Source organism: Ictidomys tridecemlineatus, chromosome 7, assembly GCF_052094955.1.
Source record: "Ictidomys tridecemlineatus isolate mIctTri1 chromosome 7, mIctTri1.hap1, whole genome shotgun sequence".
In the NCBI taxonomy this organism is placed as follows: Eukaryota; Metazoa; Chordata; class Mammalia; order Rodentia; family Sciuridae; genus Ictidomys; species Ictidomys tridecemlineatus.
The window spans coordinates 79600932-79620066 of NC_135483.1; the positions used below are offsets into that span (position 1 = coordinate 79600932).

Consider the following 19135-nt stretch of genomic DNA (forward strand, 5'->3'; position numbering starts at 1 on the left):
TTTTTTCTAAAAAAGTTTGCTGTCTCTTCCTCTTCTTTGCCTTCAAATTTTGTAGTGTCCCAGAGCATAGTTCTATTCTTTTCTCATTCTTTCTCCAGCTGACCTGGACAAGGCTGTGGAAACCATCACTCAAGCTGTATCCACCCAGTATCTCCTGTCCCCATCCCTCCCCTGAATTCCGTACTCAAATCTGGAACTATTCTCTGGTATCTACTGGATGGTGTTTAATAAGTAATTAAAACCAATCCGGTAAAGACTGAACTACCCTCAAAACCAGTTTCCTCTAAGTTCCCACATCTCATGAACATCACCACTTGACTGTTCAGGACAAAACTCTGGGATCTTGTTTGTTGGTTTGTTTGACTCTTCTCTTTCCTCATCCTGCTAACCCTGCATTGGAAAGTCTATAATTCACCTTGAGATTATCTTAAACTGAACATGCCTATAGCTTTGCTTCCATCCTAACCCACCCTTATTTCCTCTCTAGAACCCTGCATCATCCTCCTAGCACCTTATCCAGTGGGTCCTCATGCCTCTGTCACCCGCAGTGTGTGGAGGACAGTACTACAACTATAACTACGTCATGACAGCATTGAACCATCTGTTCAAAGCTCCAAACGATTCCTGTTGTAATTATCCAAACATTCACCCTCCACACAAGCATGCCTTATCTCCACACCAACGGACCGTGAGCACTGTGGTTGACTACTGCACGTTCCAGCCCATCCAGATGACTTGACTTGTGCTGTTGTCAGGAGGGGACACAGCCTGATACAGCAAGCAAGACTTGAGGGAAAGTCTGCTGGAACCCAGGAAAGGCTTTCCCCAGGAGAGGATGTGAGAACCAAAGTTCTTCCTTTCATCTCTGGATAGATATCTGTCATGATTGGATTGGACCCTTGAGAGCCATGGCATTCAACTCAATTCTGATCTCATCATAAAATAATCACCAAACACAGAAGAGCCAAGCCAAAAGGCAGATGTCCCTGGTCCTTGATGATGGAGCAGTTCTAGACTGCCTAAAATAAAACCCTAAAAGTTTCCTCAGGGTTGAAGTCAATCTGCGTGGAGATTTCTTTCACATGTACCCAAAAGCATCATAAGGTTACACCTGCCTTCATCACACTCAACCCCACTGGCATCTCCCACTGAGCATGACTGCAAATAAAAGGGAAGAATCAAGTACAAGTCCCAAGTTTCTGAACAGACAGAGAGTAGTGCCAATCATGCAGAAGGGTGCCAGAAGAGAGAGGGCTGATCTGGGCTTAGAGAAGATGACTCTGACTCTGAATATGCTAAATCTGAGATGCTGATGACAACTGCCAGATGTAAATGACCAGTTACCGTTGAAGATGCAGGTTTGGAGCACACAGAAGGAGTCTGGTCTAGAAGTAAAGTGGACAGATTGGGTTTAAACCATCAGAGTACGTGAAATTATGTAGGAGGACTCAAGAAAGCACAGAAAATAAGAGATTTTAAAACAGACCCAAAAGAAAAGGGACATCTAAGGAGACGAAAGAGAATAGTAACTGAAAATCAACAAAAAAAGTAGCAGAGAAGAGAAAAAAAAGCAGGAAGTGTGTTATTTCATAAATGTTAAGGAAACTTCAAAAAGGAAATAGTGACAGAATGCCCGTGCTTCAGAGGTCAAGTGCCTGAGAGCTAAAAAGTGCTCACTTGATTCAATATTCAGGAAGTATATTCGGGAAATCTTAGCAAAACCATTTCAAGGATGGGGGAGCAAAAGCCAGATCGCATGGACTGAGGAGGAAACAAGAAATGGCTAATGAAGACAAGATCTTTCCTTACACACATTCAACTGGAGCAGCATCTCCAGTCCTTCCATCATTGATGGTTTTTTCCCAGACTCCAGTGTGGGAGATTATGTGTGCTTAGAAATCACTGATACGGAAATAGAAGACACAGAGACTAACCCACATAAATACAGTTATCTCCTACTAGACAAAGGCACCAAACACAAACATTAGAGAAAAGATATCTTATTCAACAAATGGTGCTGGGAAAACTGGAAATCCATATGCCACAAAATGAAACTATACCCCTATCCCTCACCATGCACAAAACTCAACACAAAGTGGATCAAGGACCTGGGAATTAAACCAGAGACACTGAGCATATTAGAAGAAAAAGGAGGCCCAGATCTTCATCATGTCAGATTAGGCCCCAACTTCCTTAATAAGACTCCTATAGTGCAAGAATTAAAATCAAGAATCAATAAGTGGGATGGACTCAAACTAAAAAGCTTCTTCTCAGCAAAAGAAACAATCAGTGAGGTGAAGAGAGAGCCTACAGAGAGGGAGGAGATCTTTACCACATGCACATTAGATACAGCACTAATCTCCAGGACATATAAAAAGTCAGAAAACTTACCACGAAAGAAACAAACAATCCAGTCCATAACTGGGCTAAGGAACTGGGCAGACATTTCTCAAAAGAAGATATTCAATTGATCAACAAATATATGAAAAAATGTTCAACATCTCTAGTAATTAGATAAATGTACATCAAAACTACTCTAAGATTTCCCCTTACTCCAGGCAGAATGGCAGTTATCAAGAATACAAGCAATAATAAGTGTTAGTGAGGATATGGGGGGGAAAGGTACACTCATACATTGCTGATGGGATTGCAAACTGGTGCAACCACTTTGGAAAGCAGGGTGGAGATTCCTCAGAAAACTTGGAATGGAACCACCATTTGACCCAGCTATCCCACTCCTCAGTTTATACACCCAAAGGACTTCAAATCAGCATACTATAGTGACATAGCCACATCAATGTTAATAGCAGCTGAATTCACAATAGAAAAACTGTGAACCCAACCTAGATGCCCTTCAGTAGATGAAAGGATAAAGAAACTGTGCTATTTATACACAATAGAATATTACTCAGCATTAAAAGAGAATAAAATTATGGCATTTGCAGGTAAATGGATGGATTTGAAGAATATCATGGTAGGCAAAGTAAGCCAATCCCCAAAAACCAAAAGCCAAGTGTTTTCTCTGATAAGTGGATGCTGATCCATAATGGGGAGACGGGAGAGTGGGAAGAACAGAGGAACTCTGGAGTGGGCAAAGGGGAGGGTGCACAGAGGAGGGGGCATGGGACAGGAAAGATGGTGAAGTGAGATGGACATCTTTACCCTAGGTACATATATGATTGCGCGAATGGTGCAGCTCTACACGGTGTACAACCAGAGAATTTAAATGTTGTGCTCCATTTATGTACAATGAATTGACATGCATTCTGCTGTCATGTAGAACTAAGTATAACAAATTAGAAAAATGGTCAACAAAAAAAGAAAGAAAGAAAGAAATCACTGGTACCATGAACTAAAGAGTCATCAGAAGTACAACTTACTATTTCCATCGTTAGTGTGTAGATAGTTATAAAGTCACTTACTCTTGGGAGGACAGAACTTCTTTTAAACAATTATAAAATTAAAAAATATAAGTAATATATCACTGCATTCCACATGATGGATAAGTCCCTATTCCCCATCACTCCAATGCTTTCCCCTTCCCACAGGAAACTGCTGGGGACACTTGGTTGCATGCCTTTCCAGAACTTTTTTACACATTTTCATGCATTTAGTTCAACAAATGTCCTTTGTGTATATAGTTTTTCTTGCTCTTTTTGAAATAAGTAGGAATTTCACCAAATATAGATTAGAAATTTTCTTTATGTGTATTCATAAACAGCAGACAATTTTATTTACAGTTTCACTCTCCATGGTTTCAGTAACCCACAATCAACTGTTGCCTGAAAATATTAAATGGAAAATTCCAGAAATAATTCAGAAGTTTTAAATTGCACGCCATTCTGAGTAGCATGATGAAATCTCTCATCATTCCCCTTCATCCTTCCTGAGAATCATCCCTTTATCCAGTGTATCCACACCATTTACACTACCCCTCTGTTAGTTACCTAGTAGCCATCCTTGTTATCAGATTGACTGTCAAGGTATAAATGTGCTTGTGTTCAAGTAACCTTTATTTTATTCAATAATGGTCCAAAATTATAAAAGTGGTAGTTTAATTGAGGCTCCAGTGCAGGGGGGGGGAAGAGAAGAAAAAGAAGGTCAGGTTAATTCAGTACCATGTGGAAACTCTGTAGCACTGCAGTACATATAGGAAAACACAGTAACTACAGGGGTCAGTTATATCCAAGGTCTCAGGCATCCACTAGGGATCTTGGAACAACCCCTAAACGTAACTGGGGACGACTGTATCTAATTTATGTTTTGTCATGCCCCACAATATTTCACCAAGACATATGTATGGACCAAAAGTTGTTGAACGGTATTAAGGTCATTTCCAATTTTCACTGTGCAAGGTACATGATATTGTTTATTCATCTTGTATCCATATGCAAATATTCGTGTAAGCTAAGCTCCAAAAATGGAATCAGTGGGTTAAAAATGTTTATCTCTAATTTTTCCAGATCTTGTCAGATTTTGACAGTCATTGCTCAAGTGTCACCAAAGTGTCTGCACTAACCGTGCCAATGGGGTTTGAGTGCTCCTTCCCCTGTGCCCCACCCACCCCAGACACAATCTCTGTCTTCTGAGCTTTGGCCCCTCAAACAAATATTATGGGGCATCTCACTGACGTTGAGTTTACATTTCTTTAGGTTTTAGTGAGTTGAGTTTAGCGGGTTTGCAGTATTTACCAGTCGTCATTGTTTTTCTTGTCCTTCTACTCTGTCTCAGATTTGACTCTGATCCTCCTACAGCTGTTTGTCTTCTTTTCTCACTAGTTTGTGTGAACTCTCTAACTATTATGACTACGAGTTTTCCTTTCATATATGGAAGGTCCTCCTGGCCTACGGTTTGTGTTTGAACTTTGTTCGTGGTCTCATTTGCTAATCACAAGTGATTTGGGTTTTTATGTGGTTTGTTTGGTGGTCAATCTGTTGATCATTTCCTCTCTGGTTTTTAAATTTGTGTTTAGTAAATTTCTCATCACCCTCAACTCAAGAAAAGAATTCTCCTATATTTTCTTTTAGCACTTTATCAAGTTTTTTGGCTTTCTATTTTAGGCATGTATTTCATCAAGAATTTACTTTTGTGTTTTGGCAATGGCAGGACTCTAACTTTTCTCTGAATGGGGAGCCAATTTTCCCAAAGGCATGTATTACTGGGTAGTTCATCTTTTCCCTATTACTAAGGACATACTCTCCTCCTCAATTCCACATATTCCCAGGAACCCATCTCCTTGTATCCAATAACAAGTAGCCTTTGAGCCATATCACAAAATTGGTCAATAGAAAAGTTAAGGAAATGCAAATATACTTCCAAACCTTACTGAGAGTCCAACACTGGTTTCTAGTCTCTGTCAACTTCCCTGCAGCTCAAGCCTCTGTCTTCTCCACTATGAAAGGCTGCTGAGGGAGATAACCCAACCAGACTGCCTTTCACTCTGGACAAGTGAACAACCTCTGGCACGGACAAAGCCCCCAGAAAAGCCCCTGGGAAATGAGGGGGCATCTCCATCAATTTTTCTTCCAAAGCAGCATATCTGCAAAAATCTTTTTATTCTTTCACTGACATTTGCAAGTTGTTCAAGTCTTAAAATTAAAAAAAAAAGGGGGGGGGGAATTTTCAAAAGAAAAAGCTTTTCTTTCAATTAGTAGTTAAGAAAATTGGGAGAGATTAGTATTCCAGAGGTGACATAGCTTTCATCACTTTTTTTTAAAAAGGAAAGAAAAAACTTTATTACTACAAATTGCTTTGAGTAGCTCAAACCATGCTGTGGCTCATTTCTGTTTTGCAATTGTCCTTGATGCATGGCTGCCACTTGGCAAAGATTCTTTGTCACAGTGAATAGATCAAATGCTCTCTCACTGAGTATGCAAATAACTTTGCTTCAGTCCTCATTCATATAGTCAATAAAGTTAGACTTCTGTTTATTTTTTATTGTAATTTTTCAATTCCTCAAATGCACGGTCCATGCAGTCCGAGGTCTCCATGTGTGTGTGTAGGCCATTTTTTAATTATATTATATTTAAAATACCTTCCATCCATCAACCAACGCACAGGAATTTGGATAAGTGATTCAAAAGGAACAAATGCATTTCAAACACAGATTATCAAAATAGGCCACATGCACAAATTGCTATTGAGCCAAAGAAGTTAAAAATTCTAAGTTCCAGATTCTAACCCACCCACTGTCTATAGACCATGTACTTCTGAGTTATTTCATACACTGATACGAATCCCTCATTCTCCATTGTCACCAGTATAAGACAATTGACTGAGGTTTAGTTTAGACTCTTCCAAAATGGAGATGAACTGGCTCATCCTACATGAGGTAAAGGAACTTTAATTAGCTGGTTAAAGTAGCTCAGAGTTCATCTGACACCAGAACTCACAGGGAGACTAGTGTCTATCCAATTCAGAATTCAAGAAAAGCTACCATTTCTAACAGTGTGACTTCCACTCAGTTCAGCTAGTGAACAAAGGTGTGGTGCTACAGATTGGACCAACACAGAATACTCCTTAAGACTTCCTCAATGGAATATTTCTAGGCAAGTTGCTTTCATAACACATGGTACATAACTTTCACTAATGCGAATTTGTGAAAATGTGGATCTAGGCTTAACCTACATCTTCTATTTCACAGACTTGAAAGGTCAAGCTTGAAAGATCAAGCCCTGGGACCTTTCAACCAGTGGTCTGTGGGCTGCTCTGACAAACACCCATGTCATCATTTTAAATAAAAACAGGAAGTCCTGAGATAAGGACAAATCCTACAAAGAGTAACTACAACACTGCTGCCAAGTGGCATGGCACCATGGCATAGCTCCAATAGGGACCATGGTGGCCACAGGCAACACAAATGGTGTTGTGCCTTTCACACCAGAAAGTCCCTAATCCAAAAAAAGACAGCAGCCATTGTTTCCTTCAAGCAGCTTCCAGTAAAAAGAATAGCTTCCATACCCCAATTTACCCTAAACCTCTTTGTATACATTTGCTGGTCACCAGATCTGTCAAAGAGATGCCATGAAATGACAAATCTCCCAGCTTACTGTATTCAGCAATGGTGCACGGAAGAACCCTTGTGTTTGAAATCTCTCTGATCTCTTCTTCCAGCTGCCACAGAAAGCTGGCTGCTTTGAAGGGTCCTGGGAACACCTGCCCACACAGTCCAGGAAGATCTCCTTATAGGAAAGAAACAGCGGTGGGTGCCTCAGAACCTGAGACAAGCAAGAGAGAATCTTTCCTCATACTCACAGGTTCTAGGAAGTAGAGAGGGCCATCTTTGGGGGCCACTTCAGAAATTCTGCTTACCACAGCTGTAAACGCTGAATGCATGCTTCACTGTAGGTGGCCTGTAGGGTGTCATTAAGTTTCCAAATTGGCAGTTCCTCTTCCGGAGAATTTGGGATAACAGCCCTTTTTCGGGACTCAACACATCATGATAATGATTGCAAATTCAAACGTTTGTTTGCAAATATGTGGCTGCTACAGCAAACATCCTCAGCAGGTTCAATAGACTGTGCTGACCTCACTACACAAGACAGTGCTGCTGATGCCCCTTGCCCTTCCCATGGTGGGAGACTGTGCCCCATGCCCTTCTAGGGGGTGGTAAGAGCTTGATCTTCTCCTTCTCACTTACTTCATCCACCCTGTAACTATGGCCAAGGGACCAGACAGGGTTCAGGATGTGCTGTAGTTGGCATCCTCAATGTCCTCAAAGGCCCATGTCGAAGGCATGGTCCCCAGTTTGTGGTGCTCTTGGGAGGTAGCAGGACCTTAAGAGGTCTGGAGGGAGGAAGTCAGGTCACCGGGGGCAGGCTCTTGAAGGAGATGTGGGAATGCTGACCCCTTTCTCTCTCTTTCCTCTTCTTTCCCTCTCTCTCCTTCTGTCTCTGTCTTTGCAAGTGCCATGAGTTGAACAGCTCTCTTCTGCCACTTGCTCCTGTCATGATGTACTACGCCACCAAGGCCCAAGGCAACAGGGCCAAGCAACTATAAACTGAAATCTTTAAAACTGTGAGCCGAAATAACCTTTTCCTCTTTTTAAGTTGACTATCTTATGTATTTTGTTACAATAAGGAAAAGCTAACTAACAGGAAGGGTACTTAAGGAGTTGTTTGTTTGTTTTTTGCTTTGTTCTATTTATTTCTTTGAGGGGTGGGAAGGAGGTTAAAAAAAAAAAAAGTTTGTTATCTGCTTCAAAGAGCTTTTCCAAAGGAGGGGGGGGATTTATTTTCAATACACATCAACATGAATGAACACCATTCTCACAGCTTTCACATCAATTTGAACTCAAACAATTAATCTGTGTAATATGTTTTTCTGAAAACCAGTGTATTCATATGGACACACAGGTACTCCTTGTGTTTTTGTTCACATATGAAAGGAACTGGCACTTTGACTTCAAAAACAAATTTTTTAAAAAAAATCGCAAATCCAACTTGTCTTTGATTTGGGTCTGAATTAATTACTAAGAAACCATTCAGCAATAATGGCCTCAAACATTTAAATATCCTCTGAAACTTCAGTTCATTAAGGGACTGCTTACTCTTAAGAACTATGCCACCAGTAAGGGAATGAGGTAAGAAATTCTCATTCTGGATGCCAAGTTCAAGGCAAAGTATCAATAATCTCCTCACTTTTGCAGTATCTATAAATAAAAATAGATGGAGGGGATAAGATAAAACAAGGTTAAGTTAAAAAGTGCATACAGAACTCAGAAATACCTTTTCGTTTAATTTGCCACTTTAGCTCAAAAAATGCTCATAAGAAAAATAACCACTTAAAGGAAAATATTAGTTACATTGTTGCTGTTTAGAACTTTTTGAGAGCAAAAGAATAAATACTGATCAATTTTCCTGGCTAAAACTTAATCATTTGTCCTGAAATAGGTTATTTTTTAAGTTGAACGCCTATTTATGCCTTGAAAATTCAAAGCAGAAAGAAAAATCACAAAAAGCCAGTAACTTTATCAATACATCTATACAGATGTTTGCTTGTAGTTCTTGGTATACAAAACCTTTTTTCCATACATTGCACAGATGACCTTTTTCTAGGCACAGCCTTGGCAGTAATGAGAACCCGGTTGGTGCACAGAACTTTTACAAATTCTGCAAGTGGAGAATTATGGATCAGCTCCCCCATTATGGATCAGCATCCTCTTATCAGAGATAACATTCGGCCTTTGGCTTTGGGGATTGATTTACTTTGTTCTGTCCATTTAATTTATTCTGTCCATATGGATCAAATCTTGATTTTTTTGAAGCCAAAGCTTTATTTTCATTCAGCTTTCTTCCACCACTTTCTGTGGTATTCCTTGTACCATCTTTCCATGTATCTGGAGTGATAACAGTACCAAGTTTCTTTTCATATTTTTCGCACACCATCCTTCAGGCTACGGTTCCCTCAGACACAGAAGCAGCAGCAACTCAAAAAACATCAACGCTACCAAGGAGTTTGATAAAATGGTAACATGAAGAAAAATGATAACATTTTTAATACCTAAGGGCATTACCTCTGGGCCTGAAGGACAAGGAAAAGGTGTAATCACCAGATTGCTGAGGTCTTTACAGGCAGAGGAACACAACCATCTCTAAACCACAGCCTGACAAACACCAGGAGAAAAATACCCCAAGGTGGTCTCTCTCTTCCCCCATCCCGGGGAATCCAACTGTACTTCACATGTACAAAATAATCCAACTACATTGAGTAGAAGGTGGGGTAGAGAAGAAACTGACCTAAGTTCCTTTGTGAATGAACTAAATCTGTGAGACTAAAAGTTAAATGAACTGCACATAAACACTGCACTCCAGTTGACAAAGCCATTCTCCACGGGGTATAAAATAAGAGTTTTTTTTAAGGGCCCCATGGATAAACAATTGAACTATTAAATAAATGGATGACAGACGGAGGGAAGCCAAGTTTCTCACTGTTGGAATGAGAGATTACCAGGCAGGGTTCAGGATGTGCTATAGTTTGCGTCTTCGGTCAAGCAAGGCTAGAATTTTCCACATGGTGACGGATTAAACGTTGAGTCATCAGTATAAACTCAGCTTAATATATGGGATATACATAAAAGTTATGGTATGTGTATACACACAGATTAATACACACATAGATATGCCTTCTCTGTCAGTTAAGAGGCACTTAGAAGACACGGCACCCCAACAGTATTGAGCACAACTTGTTTTTTTATTAATTAATTTATTTTAACTAAGTATATATGACAGCAGAACGCATTTTTATTCATTATACACAATTGCAGCACAACTTCTCATTTCTCTGTTGTACACAATGTAGCATCACACCACATGTGCAGTCATACATGTACCTAGGGTAATGATGTCCATCTCATTCCACCATCTTTCCTGCCCCCAAGTTCCCTCCTCACTCCTCCCTTCCCTTTTCTCCATCAAACTTCCTCCATTTTTTCCATGCTCCCCCATTATGGATCAGCATCCTCTTATCAGAGATAACATTCGGCCTTTGGCTTTGGGGATTGATTTACTTTGTTTGGCATGGTATTCTCCAACTTTATCCATTTACCTGCGAATGTCATAATTTTATTCTCTTTTAATTCTGAGTAATATTCCATTGTATATATATATATATATATATATATATCAAATCTATTGATGGGCACCGAGGTTGCTTCCACAGTTTAACTATTGTGAATTGAGTTGCTATAAACATTGATGTGGCTGTGTTACTATAGTATTCTGATTTTAAGTCTTTTGGGTATAGAACTAGGAGTAGGACAGCTGGGTCGAATGGTGGTTCTATTCCAAGTTTTCTAAGGAATCTCCATACTGCTTTCCAGATTGGTTGCACCAATTTGCAGTCCCACGAGCAATGTATGATTGTGCCTCCCCACACACACACATCCTTGCCAACATTTACTATTGTCTGTATTCTGGATAAATGCCATTCTGACGGGCATAAGATAAAATCTTAGAGCAGTTTTGATTTACATTTCTCTAATTACTAAAGATGTTGAACATTTTTTGATACATTTGTTGATCGAATATGTATCTTCTTCTGAGAAGTGTCTGTGCTCCTTAGCCCATTTATTGATTGGGTTGTTTTTTTTGACGTTAAGTATTCTGAGTTCTTTTTATATCCTGTAGATTAATGTTCTATCTGACATGTTTGTGGCAAAAATTTGCTCCCAAGATTTCACTGTTTACCTCATTGATGTTCTTTTGCTGAGAAGAAGCTTTTTAGTTTGAGTCCAAACCATTTATTAATTTTTGATTTTATTTCCTGTGCTTTAGGAATCTTGTTAAGGAAGTCATGGCCTAATCTAATGAGATGAAGATTTGGGCCACACCTTGATTTTTAATACCCTTCTCTGATGAACAAAATCAGGATTCCATGATGACAAGGTTGACTCTAGAACTGAAGCAAAAATATGCAGGATAAGAAAGGAGTCTATTGTAGCAAAACAAAGTAAATGTTTTTGTTTTTTTTTTAAATACCCATACTAGTGTGGGTGTATCAAAGGGATATGGAGCCAATTGAAAGAATTCACAGTGGCCAAAACTGAAACAATTTGAACAACACAAGAAATAACATATTATTGGATTTATATAATAAATATCCATGAGCCCATACTAAGACAGACAGAAAGAAAGAGAGGAATGACAACTCTTTCATGAAGAATTACATTTTATTTAACTAGCCATTTTTTTTAAGTATGGGTTGCACATAATGACTTTCTTCCAAAAAAAAAAAAAACAGTATTTAAAAAGAGGTAAATGAGTAACTTTATAATAGAGACATGTGGCAAATACTACCTCATTCAAGTGATGAAGACTAATACCAACAATGATCATTACACTGATAGTATATTAACATTGTGTACCCTTTATATGACACATCATATAACATATGACACACATTTTACCTTGGTGATCTTTCTCCAAAAAAGCCCATAACCACAGTCTAGTAATAAGAAAATATCAATTAAAGGACATTATGTAATATAGAAGACTATCAAAATCATTAAAAACAAGGAAAATCAGAGAAAACGCCACAACCCAAAGAAACTTGGCAAATTTAATTTGGTCTCATGGAACAATAACAAAAAAAAGACATCAAGTAAAAAATAAGAAAATCTGTATAAAATATGTACTTTGATAATAATGTATCAGGGATAGGGGTGTAGCTTAGTGGTAAAGCATTTGCATAGCATTGCATGAGGCCCTGATCCTTAGCACTGAGTTTTCTTAAAAATCTAAATGATTATAATGTATTAATATTGGTTATTTAATGGTGACAAACACACATACTAATGTAAGATGTTAGTACAGGTCTGTACTAGGGACTCTCTGTATTACCACTATAACTTTTCTGTAAACCTAGACCTATTTTTAAATTAAAAGTTTATTTTTAAAGTGATAAAAATCAATTTATAAGATTATAAGCAAAATGATGAAAGCAAAAGGAAAGAATCATTAAAGTAGAACACAGAAGAGTATAAATTACCCAATTTGAACAGAGATAAATATAGATTTAAAAAAAAAAAAAAGAGCCCCAAGGACCTATGGAACTATCACAAAAGATCCAGCATTTATGTTGCCGGAGTCCCAGGAGGAGAAAAGAAAGAGAATGAATCTATAAAAATAATAACTGAAAACTTCCCAATTTTAGCAGAAGACATAGACCTATAGATTCAAGGGCCTGAGCAAACTCCACACAGGGTAAATGCAAAGAATCCATGCCAAGTTGAGGTTCTGAAAAAAAAAAAAAGAAAGAAAAGAAAAACATCTTAAAAGCAACTAATGATAACAGCAACTTCCCTATAAGGGAAAAATTATTCAAATTGCATATTGCTCATCAAAAATCATGAGAGCCAATACAAAGTGGCATAACACTTCAAATGTTTAAACACCAAATTGTGCTATGTATTTAAATGAATAAATGACTCAGTGAATTCCACCTTCATATATATCTATAAAGCATCAAGTTTAAAAAAACAATAAATAAATAGAAGGAAGATTAGTAGAACAGAAACAGAAGGGAAGGGGGGAGGGAAAGAGGAAGTACTGAAATCTTAAATGGAGCAAATTATATTCCATGCATGTTTGATTATGTCAAGATGAACTCCACTATTATGTATAAGTACAACGCACTAATAAAAACATTTTTAGAAAAGAAAAGAGCTGTCAACTGAGAATTCTATAACCAGGAAAATTCTTCTGTAATGAACAACATAAGAAAATTCTCACAAAGAAAGAAAAATTAAGAGAATTTGTTACAACCAGACTATCAAAAAGAAGGAGGAGCAGGAAGAGGAGGAGGAGGAGAAGAAGAAGAAAGAGGAACAGGAAGAGGAAGTAAAAGTTAAGGAAGGTATCTAAACAGAAATGATAAAAGAAGAAATCTTGAAACACCAGAAAGAAAGAAAGAAAGAGCAACAGAAACAGGATAATATGGATAAAGACAACAGACTTTTCTTCTCTTCCTGAGTTTTCTAAATTATGTTTCCAGTTAAAGCAAAATTATAACATAGGATTAGTGTACTCTCAATGTACACAAAATATTTAAAATTCTATAAATGAAGGAAGGTAAAGGATTAAAGGGAGGTGAAACTTCTACACTAAAACTGATAAAATACTAATACCCATAAATGGTGATGTAAGGGGCCTGGGATGTGGCTCAAGCGGTAGCGCGCTCGCCTAGCATGCGTGCGGCCTGGGTTCGATCCTCAGCAGCACCACATACCAACAAAGATGTTGTGTCCGCCGAGAACTAAGAAAAAATAAATAAATGTTAAAATTCTCTCTCTCTCTGTCCCCCTCTCTCACTCTCTCTTAAAAAAAAATGGTGATGTAATACCTAGCACAATCACTGAAAATGGTTTAAAAACAATGTATCTAACACTAAAGAAAGAAATTGAGGATGACATTAGAAAATGGAAAGATCTCCCAAGTTCTTGGATAGGTAGGACTAATATTGTCAAAATGGCCATACTACCAAAAGAGTAATATTAATGGCATTAATATATAGATTTAATGCCATTTCCATTCAAATTCCAATTTCTTCCTTCATAGAAATAGAAAAAGAAGTCATGAAATTTGTTTTGAAAAATAATAGACCCAGAATAGCCAACACAATCCTTCTGGACAAAAAATAATACAGGAGACAACGTCACATAACCAGACCTTAAACTATACTACAGAGATATAGTAACAAAAAGAGCATAGTATTGGCACCAAAATAGACATGAAGACCAATGGAATGGAATAGAAGACACAGAGACATACCCACATAAGTACCTAGACAAAGATGCCAAAAATACACATTGGAAATAAGATAGCCTCTTAAACAAGTGGTGCTGGGAAAACTAAAAATCCACATGTAGTAGCTTGAAATTAAACCCATATCTCTCAAACTGCACAAAACTCAACTCAAAGTGGATCAAGGACCTAGGAATTAGACCAAAGACCAAAGAAGAAAAAGTAAGCCCAACTCTCCATCATGTCAGCTCAAGAACAGACTTCCTCAATAAGACTCTTAAAGTGCAAGAGGTAAAATCGAGAACCAATAAATGTAATGGCATCAAACTAAAAAGCTTCTTCACAGCAATGGAAACAATCAATAATGTGAAGAGAGAGCCTACAGAATGGGAGAAAATCTGCCACCTGCACCACAATAGAGTATTAATCTCCATAATATACAAAGAACTCAAAAAACTTAATACCACCCTCCCAAAAAAAACTCTATCAATAAATGATAAATGGACAAAGAACTGAACAGGCACTTCACAGAAGAAGAAACATGATGGTCAAAAAATATATGAAAAAGTATTCAACATCTCTAGCAATTAGATAAATGCAAATTAGAACTACACCTAGATTCCATCTCACTCCAGTCAGAATGGCAATTATCAACAATACAAGGAACAATAAATGTTGGTGAGGATGTGGGGGAAAGGTACACTCATACATTGCTGGTGAGACTGCAAATTGGTGTGACCACTCTAGAAAGCAGTATGGAGATTCCTCAGAAAACTGGGAATGGAGCCAAAATTTGACGCAACTATCCCACTCCTTGTTTTATACCCAAAGGACTTAAAATCAGCATACTATAGTAATGCAGCCATGTCAATATTTATAGCAGCTCAATTGACAATAGCCAAGCTCTGGAACTAACCTAGGTGATCTTCAACAGATGAATGGATCAAGAATATTACTCAGCCATAAAGAAGAATGAATTTATGGCATTTGCTGGTAAATGGGTGGAACTGGAGAATATCATGCTAAGTGAAATAAGCCAGCCCCCCCCAAAAAAAAGGTCAAATGTTCTCTCTGATATATGGATGCTAACCCATAATAAGGGATGGTAAGGAGGGGAAGTATAGAAGTTCACTGGATTAGCCAAAGGCTAATGAAGGGAAGGGTAGGGGGGGTTGGAATAGGAAAGACAGGAGAATGAATCAGACATAACTTTCCTGTGTTCATATATGAATACACAACCAATGTAACTCTATATCATGTACCACTACAAGAACAGGGTCCTAAGTGGATAGGGTTGCTCTCCATGTATATATGGTATGTCAAAATACACCCTACTGTCATGTGTATCTAAAAACAAGAAAGGAAGGAAGGAAGGAAGAAAGGAAGGAAGGAAGGAAGGAAGGAAGATAGATAGATAGATATCTAAAAACACTATAGGTAAATAAAAAATAGAATTCTAAAAGATGTATACATAATCTGCAGAGGGGTGCTGAAAAGCAAAAATTCATAAGTAGTGGGAATAAACAAGTAAGTGGCATACTTAAGCCCTAACATTCCATTAATCATATTATATGTAAATGGTCTAAATATGCCAATTAAAAGAAACTGATGGATTTTAAAAACACAACCCACTTATACACTATCAATAAGAAACCCATTTAAAATATTACAGCATAGGTTAAAAGTAAAAGGAAATAAAATATATACCAGGCAAACACTAATCAAAATAAAGCAGCGGTGTTTATATTAATATCCAAAAAAGTGTACTTTAGGACACAGAATATTACCAAGGTAAGGAGGAACATTACATTATGATAGAAAGGTCAGCTGCATCCAGGAGATGCAGCAGTCTTTAATGAGCATTCACCAAACAACAGAGTTGCAAAACACGTGAGGCAAAAACTAGTAGAACTGAAAGGAGCAATACATAATTCCATAATAATAACTGGAAAATTCAACATCCAGCACAACGAGACAGAAAATCAGCAAAGATACCAAAGAACTTAACAACATCATCAAGCAAAAGAATTGATCTTTACAGAACTGCCCAAGAGCAGCAGAATACTCTTTTTTTTTAATTTCTTACATATATGACAAATGACAATAGTGGAATGCATTTCATTCATAATCATCCATTCACAGCATGGTTTTTCATAACTCTGTATATAAAGAAGCACTTGCAGAAGAAAACACTATCATGGACAATGACCCAGGTCCTGAAACAAACCTCAACAAATTTTAGAAAAAGGAAATCACAAAGAATTTGTTTTCCAAGTACAACTGAATCAAAGTAGAAAGTAATAGCAAAAAGATAACACAAAAATCTCCAAACCCTTGGAACTGAACAACACAGTTCTAAACAATGCATAGATCAAAGGAAAACGCTCAAGGGAAACTAAAAAGCACACTGAACTGAATGAACATTCAAGCATAATATATCAAAATGGGTGGGGAGCAGCTAAAGAAAGGCACTGAGAGGGAATTTTATATTACGAAATGTGCGTGATAGATAAGAAATAAGGTAGAAGTTCAAATCAACAATCTGCGTTTCCCCCTCAAAACCCAGAGGAAAAAAAAAGCAAAATAAACTGAAAGTGAGCAGGAGAAGATTATATAATAATAATAATAATAATAATAATAGCAGAAAGTGACAAACCTCTAGCAAGACAAAAAAGAAAATCAAATAAAAGGGAATAAATTATCATTACCATCAGTGGGTATAACTACAGGTCCTAAAGACACCAAAAAGATAGTAAGGAACACTGTGCATGCATTAGTTTTCTACCTCTGCTGTGACAGGTGACCACAAACTCAGTGGCTTGACCTACACACATTTGTTACATTACAGTTCTGTAGGTCAGAGGTCTGACACAGTTGCACACTCTGAGATCAATGTGTCATCAGAGCTGAACTTCCCTCTGCAGGACCTAGGAGATGATACATGTCCTTGATCATTCAGGTAGTTGAAAGAATTCCATTTTTTGAGGTTATAGGACTGAGGTCCCCATTCCCTTCTAGGAGGTCAGCTGAGAGCCACTCTCCCCTGGATGTTACCATATGACTTGGCTCATGTCCTCATTTCTACATATTCAAAACCAGCTCCTGTGCATCTTAGCTCTCCTCCAAATTTCTCCAACTTCTTCTTCCATTATCTTGTCTCTCTGACCCACACTTCTTCATCTTCCAATTATTTCCATGATTAGACTAGACCCATCCAAGAAAAGAAATGAACCACATACAAATCAAAAAGAAAGAAAAACTCTCCCTACTGTACATAACATGATGGTATACAGAGAAAATCCAAACAACTTATTTTTTAACTGTAGAACTGAAAAGTAAGTTCATCAAAGTTTTAGGATATAAGAGAAACAAAAATTCAATTGTATATACAATTAATTATATATACTATCAATGCACTGAGATTTTAAATATAACACTATGTATAGTCACTCAAAAAAATTAAATAGGGAAAAATCTAACAAAATATGTCCAGGATTTTTATGCAGAAAACTTTAAGAGAAATCCAAGATTTAAATAAATGGAGAAACATTCATAGATAACACATTCAACTTCATAAAAATATTAATTCTCTCCAAATTGACAAGGATTCAACCCAAATCCCCTCAATATTGCAGTAAGATGTCTTTGCACAGATAGATAAGATTATTCTAAAATTTATATGGAAAGGCAAAGGAAGTAGGACAAGCTAAAACAATTTTTAAAAAGAAGAAGAAAGTAGGAAGAATCACTCAATGAAATATTAAACTGTAAAGGTAAAATTTCTAAGCTGATTCTAAGCTGCAAGAGTCTGAGTTAAAGTGTAAAAGACTGGGCATTGTAAACTCTCTAAATTGAAAGGCTTGGGCTAAAAAAAAATAATAGACCAGGTATTGTTAAAATTCCTCTGCTACCCCTGGAACCTGTAATCTCTGTAGTTGTTAGGACAATACCTGAACTGCCCAGTAAATATTTCCATTGATTCCCTGGTTGTTTATTAGCTAAGGGCTCCAAGTAGCTCGGCACGTAAGCATCCAGGCTCCGAAACCAATCAGTTTAAATGTGTACCCCACTTAGGAGTGACCAATCACCCCTGCCCAGACTGTTCCCGCCAATGAATGTACTAATCCTGTCTCAGAATTGTTGTTCAGTTTTCCCGCGCCTCATGATGATTTGTTCTGATGGATGCAAAACCCCTCGCCCTCCCCAAAAAGTGTACTTAAGCTCTGCTTGACCTCTGCTCTGGGTTCTGGGCTGCTCTATCTTCCTGAGTGAGCCTGGAACCTCACCATGCTGAATTAATAAATCCCCTTTTGCCAATTGCATGAAGCCAGTCTCTTGTGTGGTCTCTCCCTCCAACGCTCTGCCGGACCCTTACAAAACTCATTAATTATCTACATTAATTCAGATCTTGAAGTATTGGTGGAATGATAAGCATATAGATCAATGGAACAGAATAGAGAATCTAGAAATAAACCCAGGCAAATAGAGCTAACGGATTTTTACAAAAGTGCAAAAGTAATTTAATGAAGAAAGAATAGTTATTTCAAAAAAAATTGGAGATCTATGTTATAAGAAAAATTAACACAACCTAAATTTCACACTTCATATAAAAATTAACTCAAAATGGATCTTGTATTTAAACATTAAATTTAATGCTACAAAGCTTTTAGGAAAAATGCAAGAGAAAATCTTTAGGAATTAGGAAGAGCTCTTAGATCTGACACCAAAAGCATGATCCATAAAAGAAAAATCAGTAAGTTGAAATTTATCAAAAGTAAAAACTTTTGCTCTGCAAAAGATTCTGCTAAGAAAATGAGAAAATAAGCTCAAACTGGGAGACAAACTCTCAAGGCTTAACAGTAAAAAAAAAAAAAAAAATCAAACAATTTGAATAG

The 19135-nt window shown here is 37.5% G+C and overlaps 1 pseudogene; it reads right to left on the reverse strand.

Moving 5' to 3' along the window:
- Positions 1 to 8980: 8980 nt before the first annotated feature.
- LOC101962023 (cysteine-rich PDZ-binding protein-like) lies at positions 8981 to 9386 on the reverse strand (annotated as a pseudogene).
- Positions 9387 to 19135: the final 9749 nt, after the last annotated feature.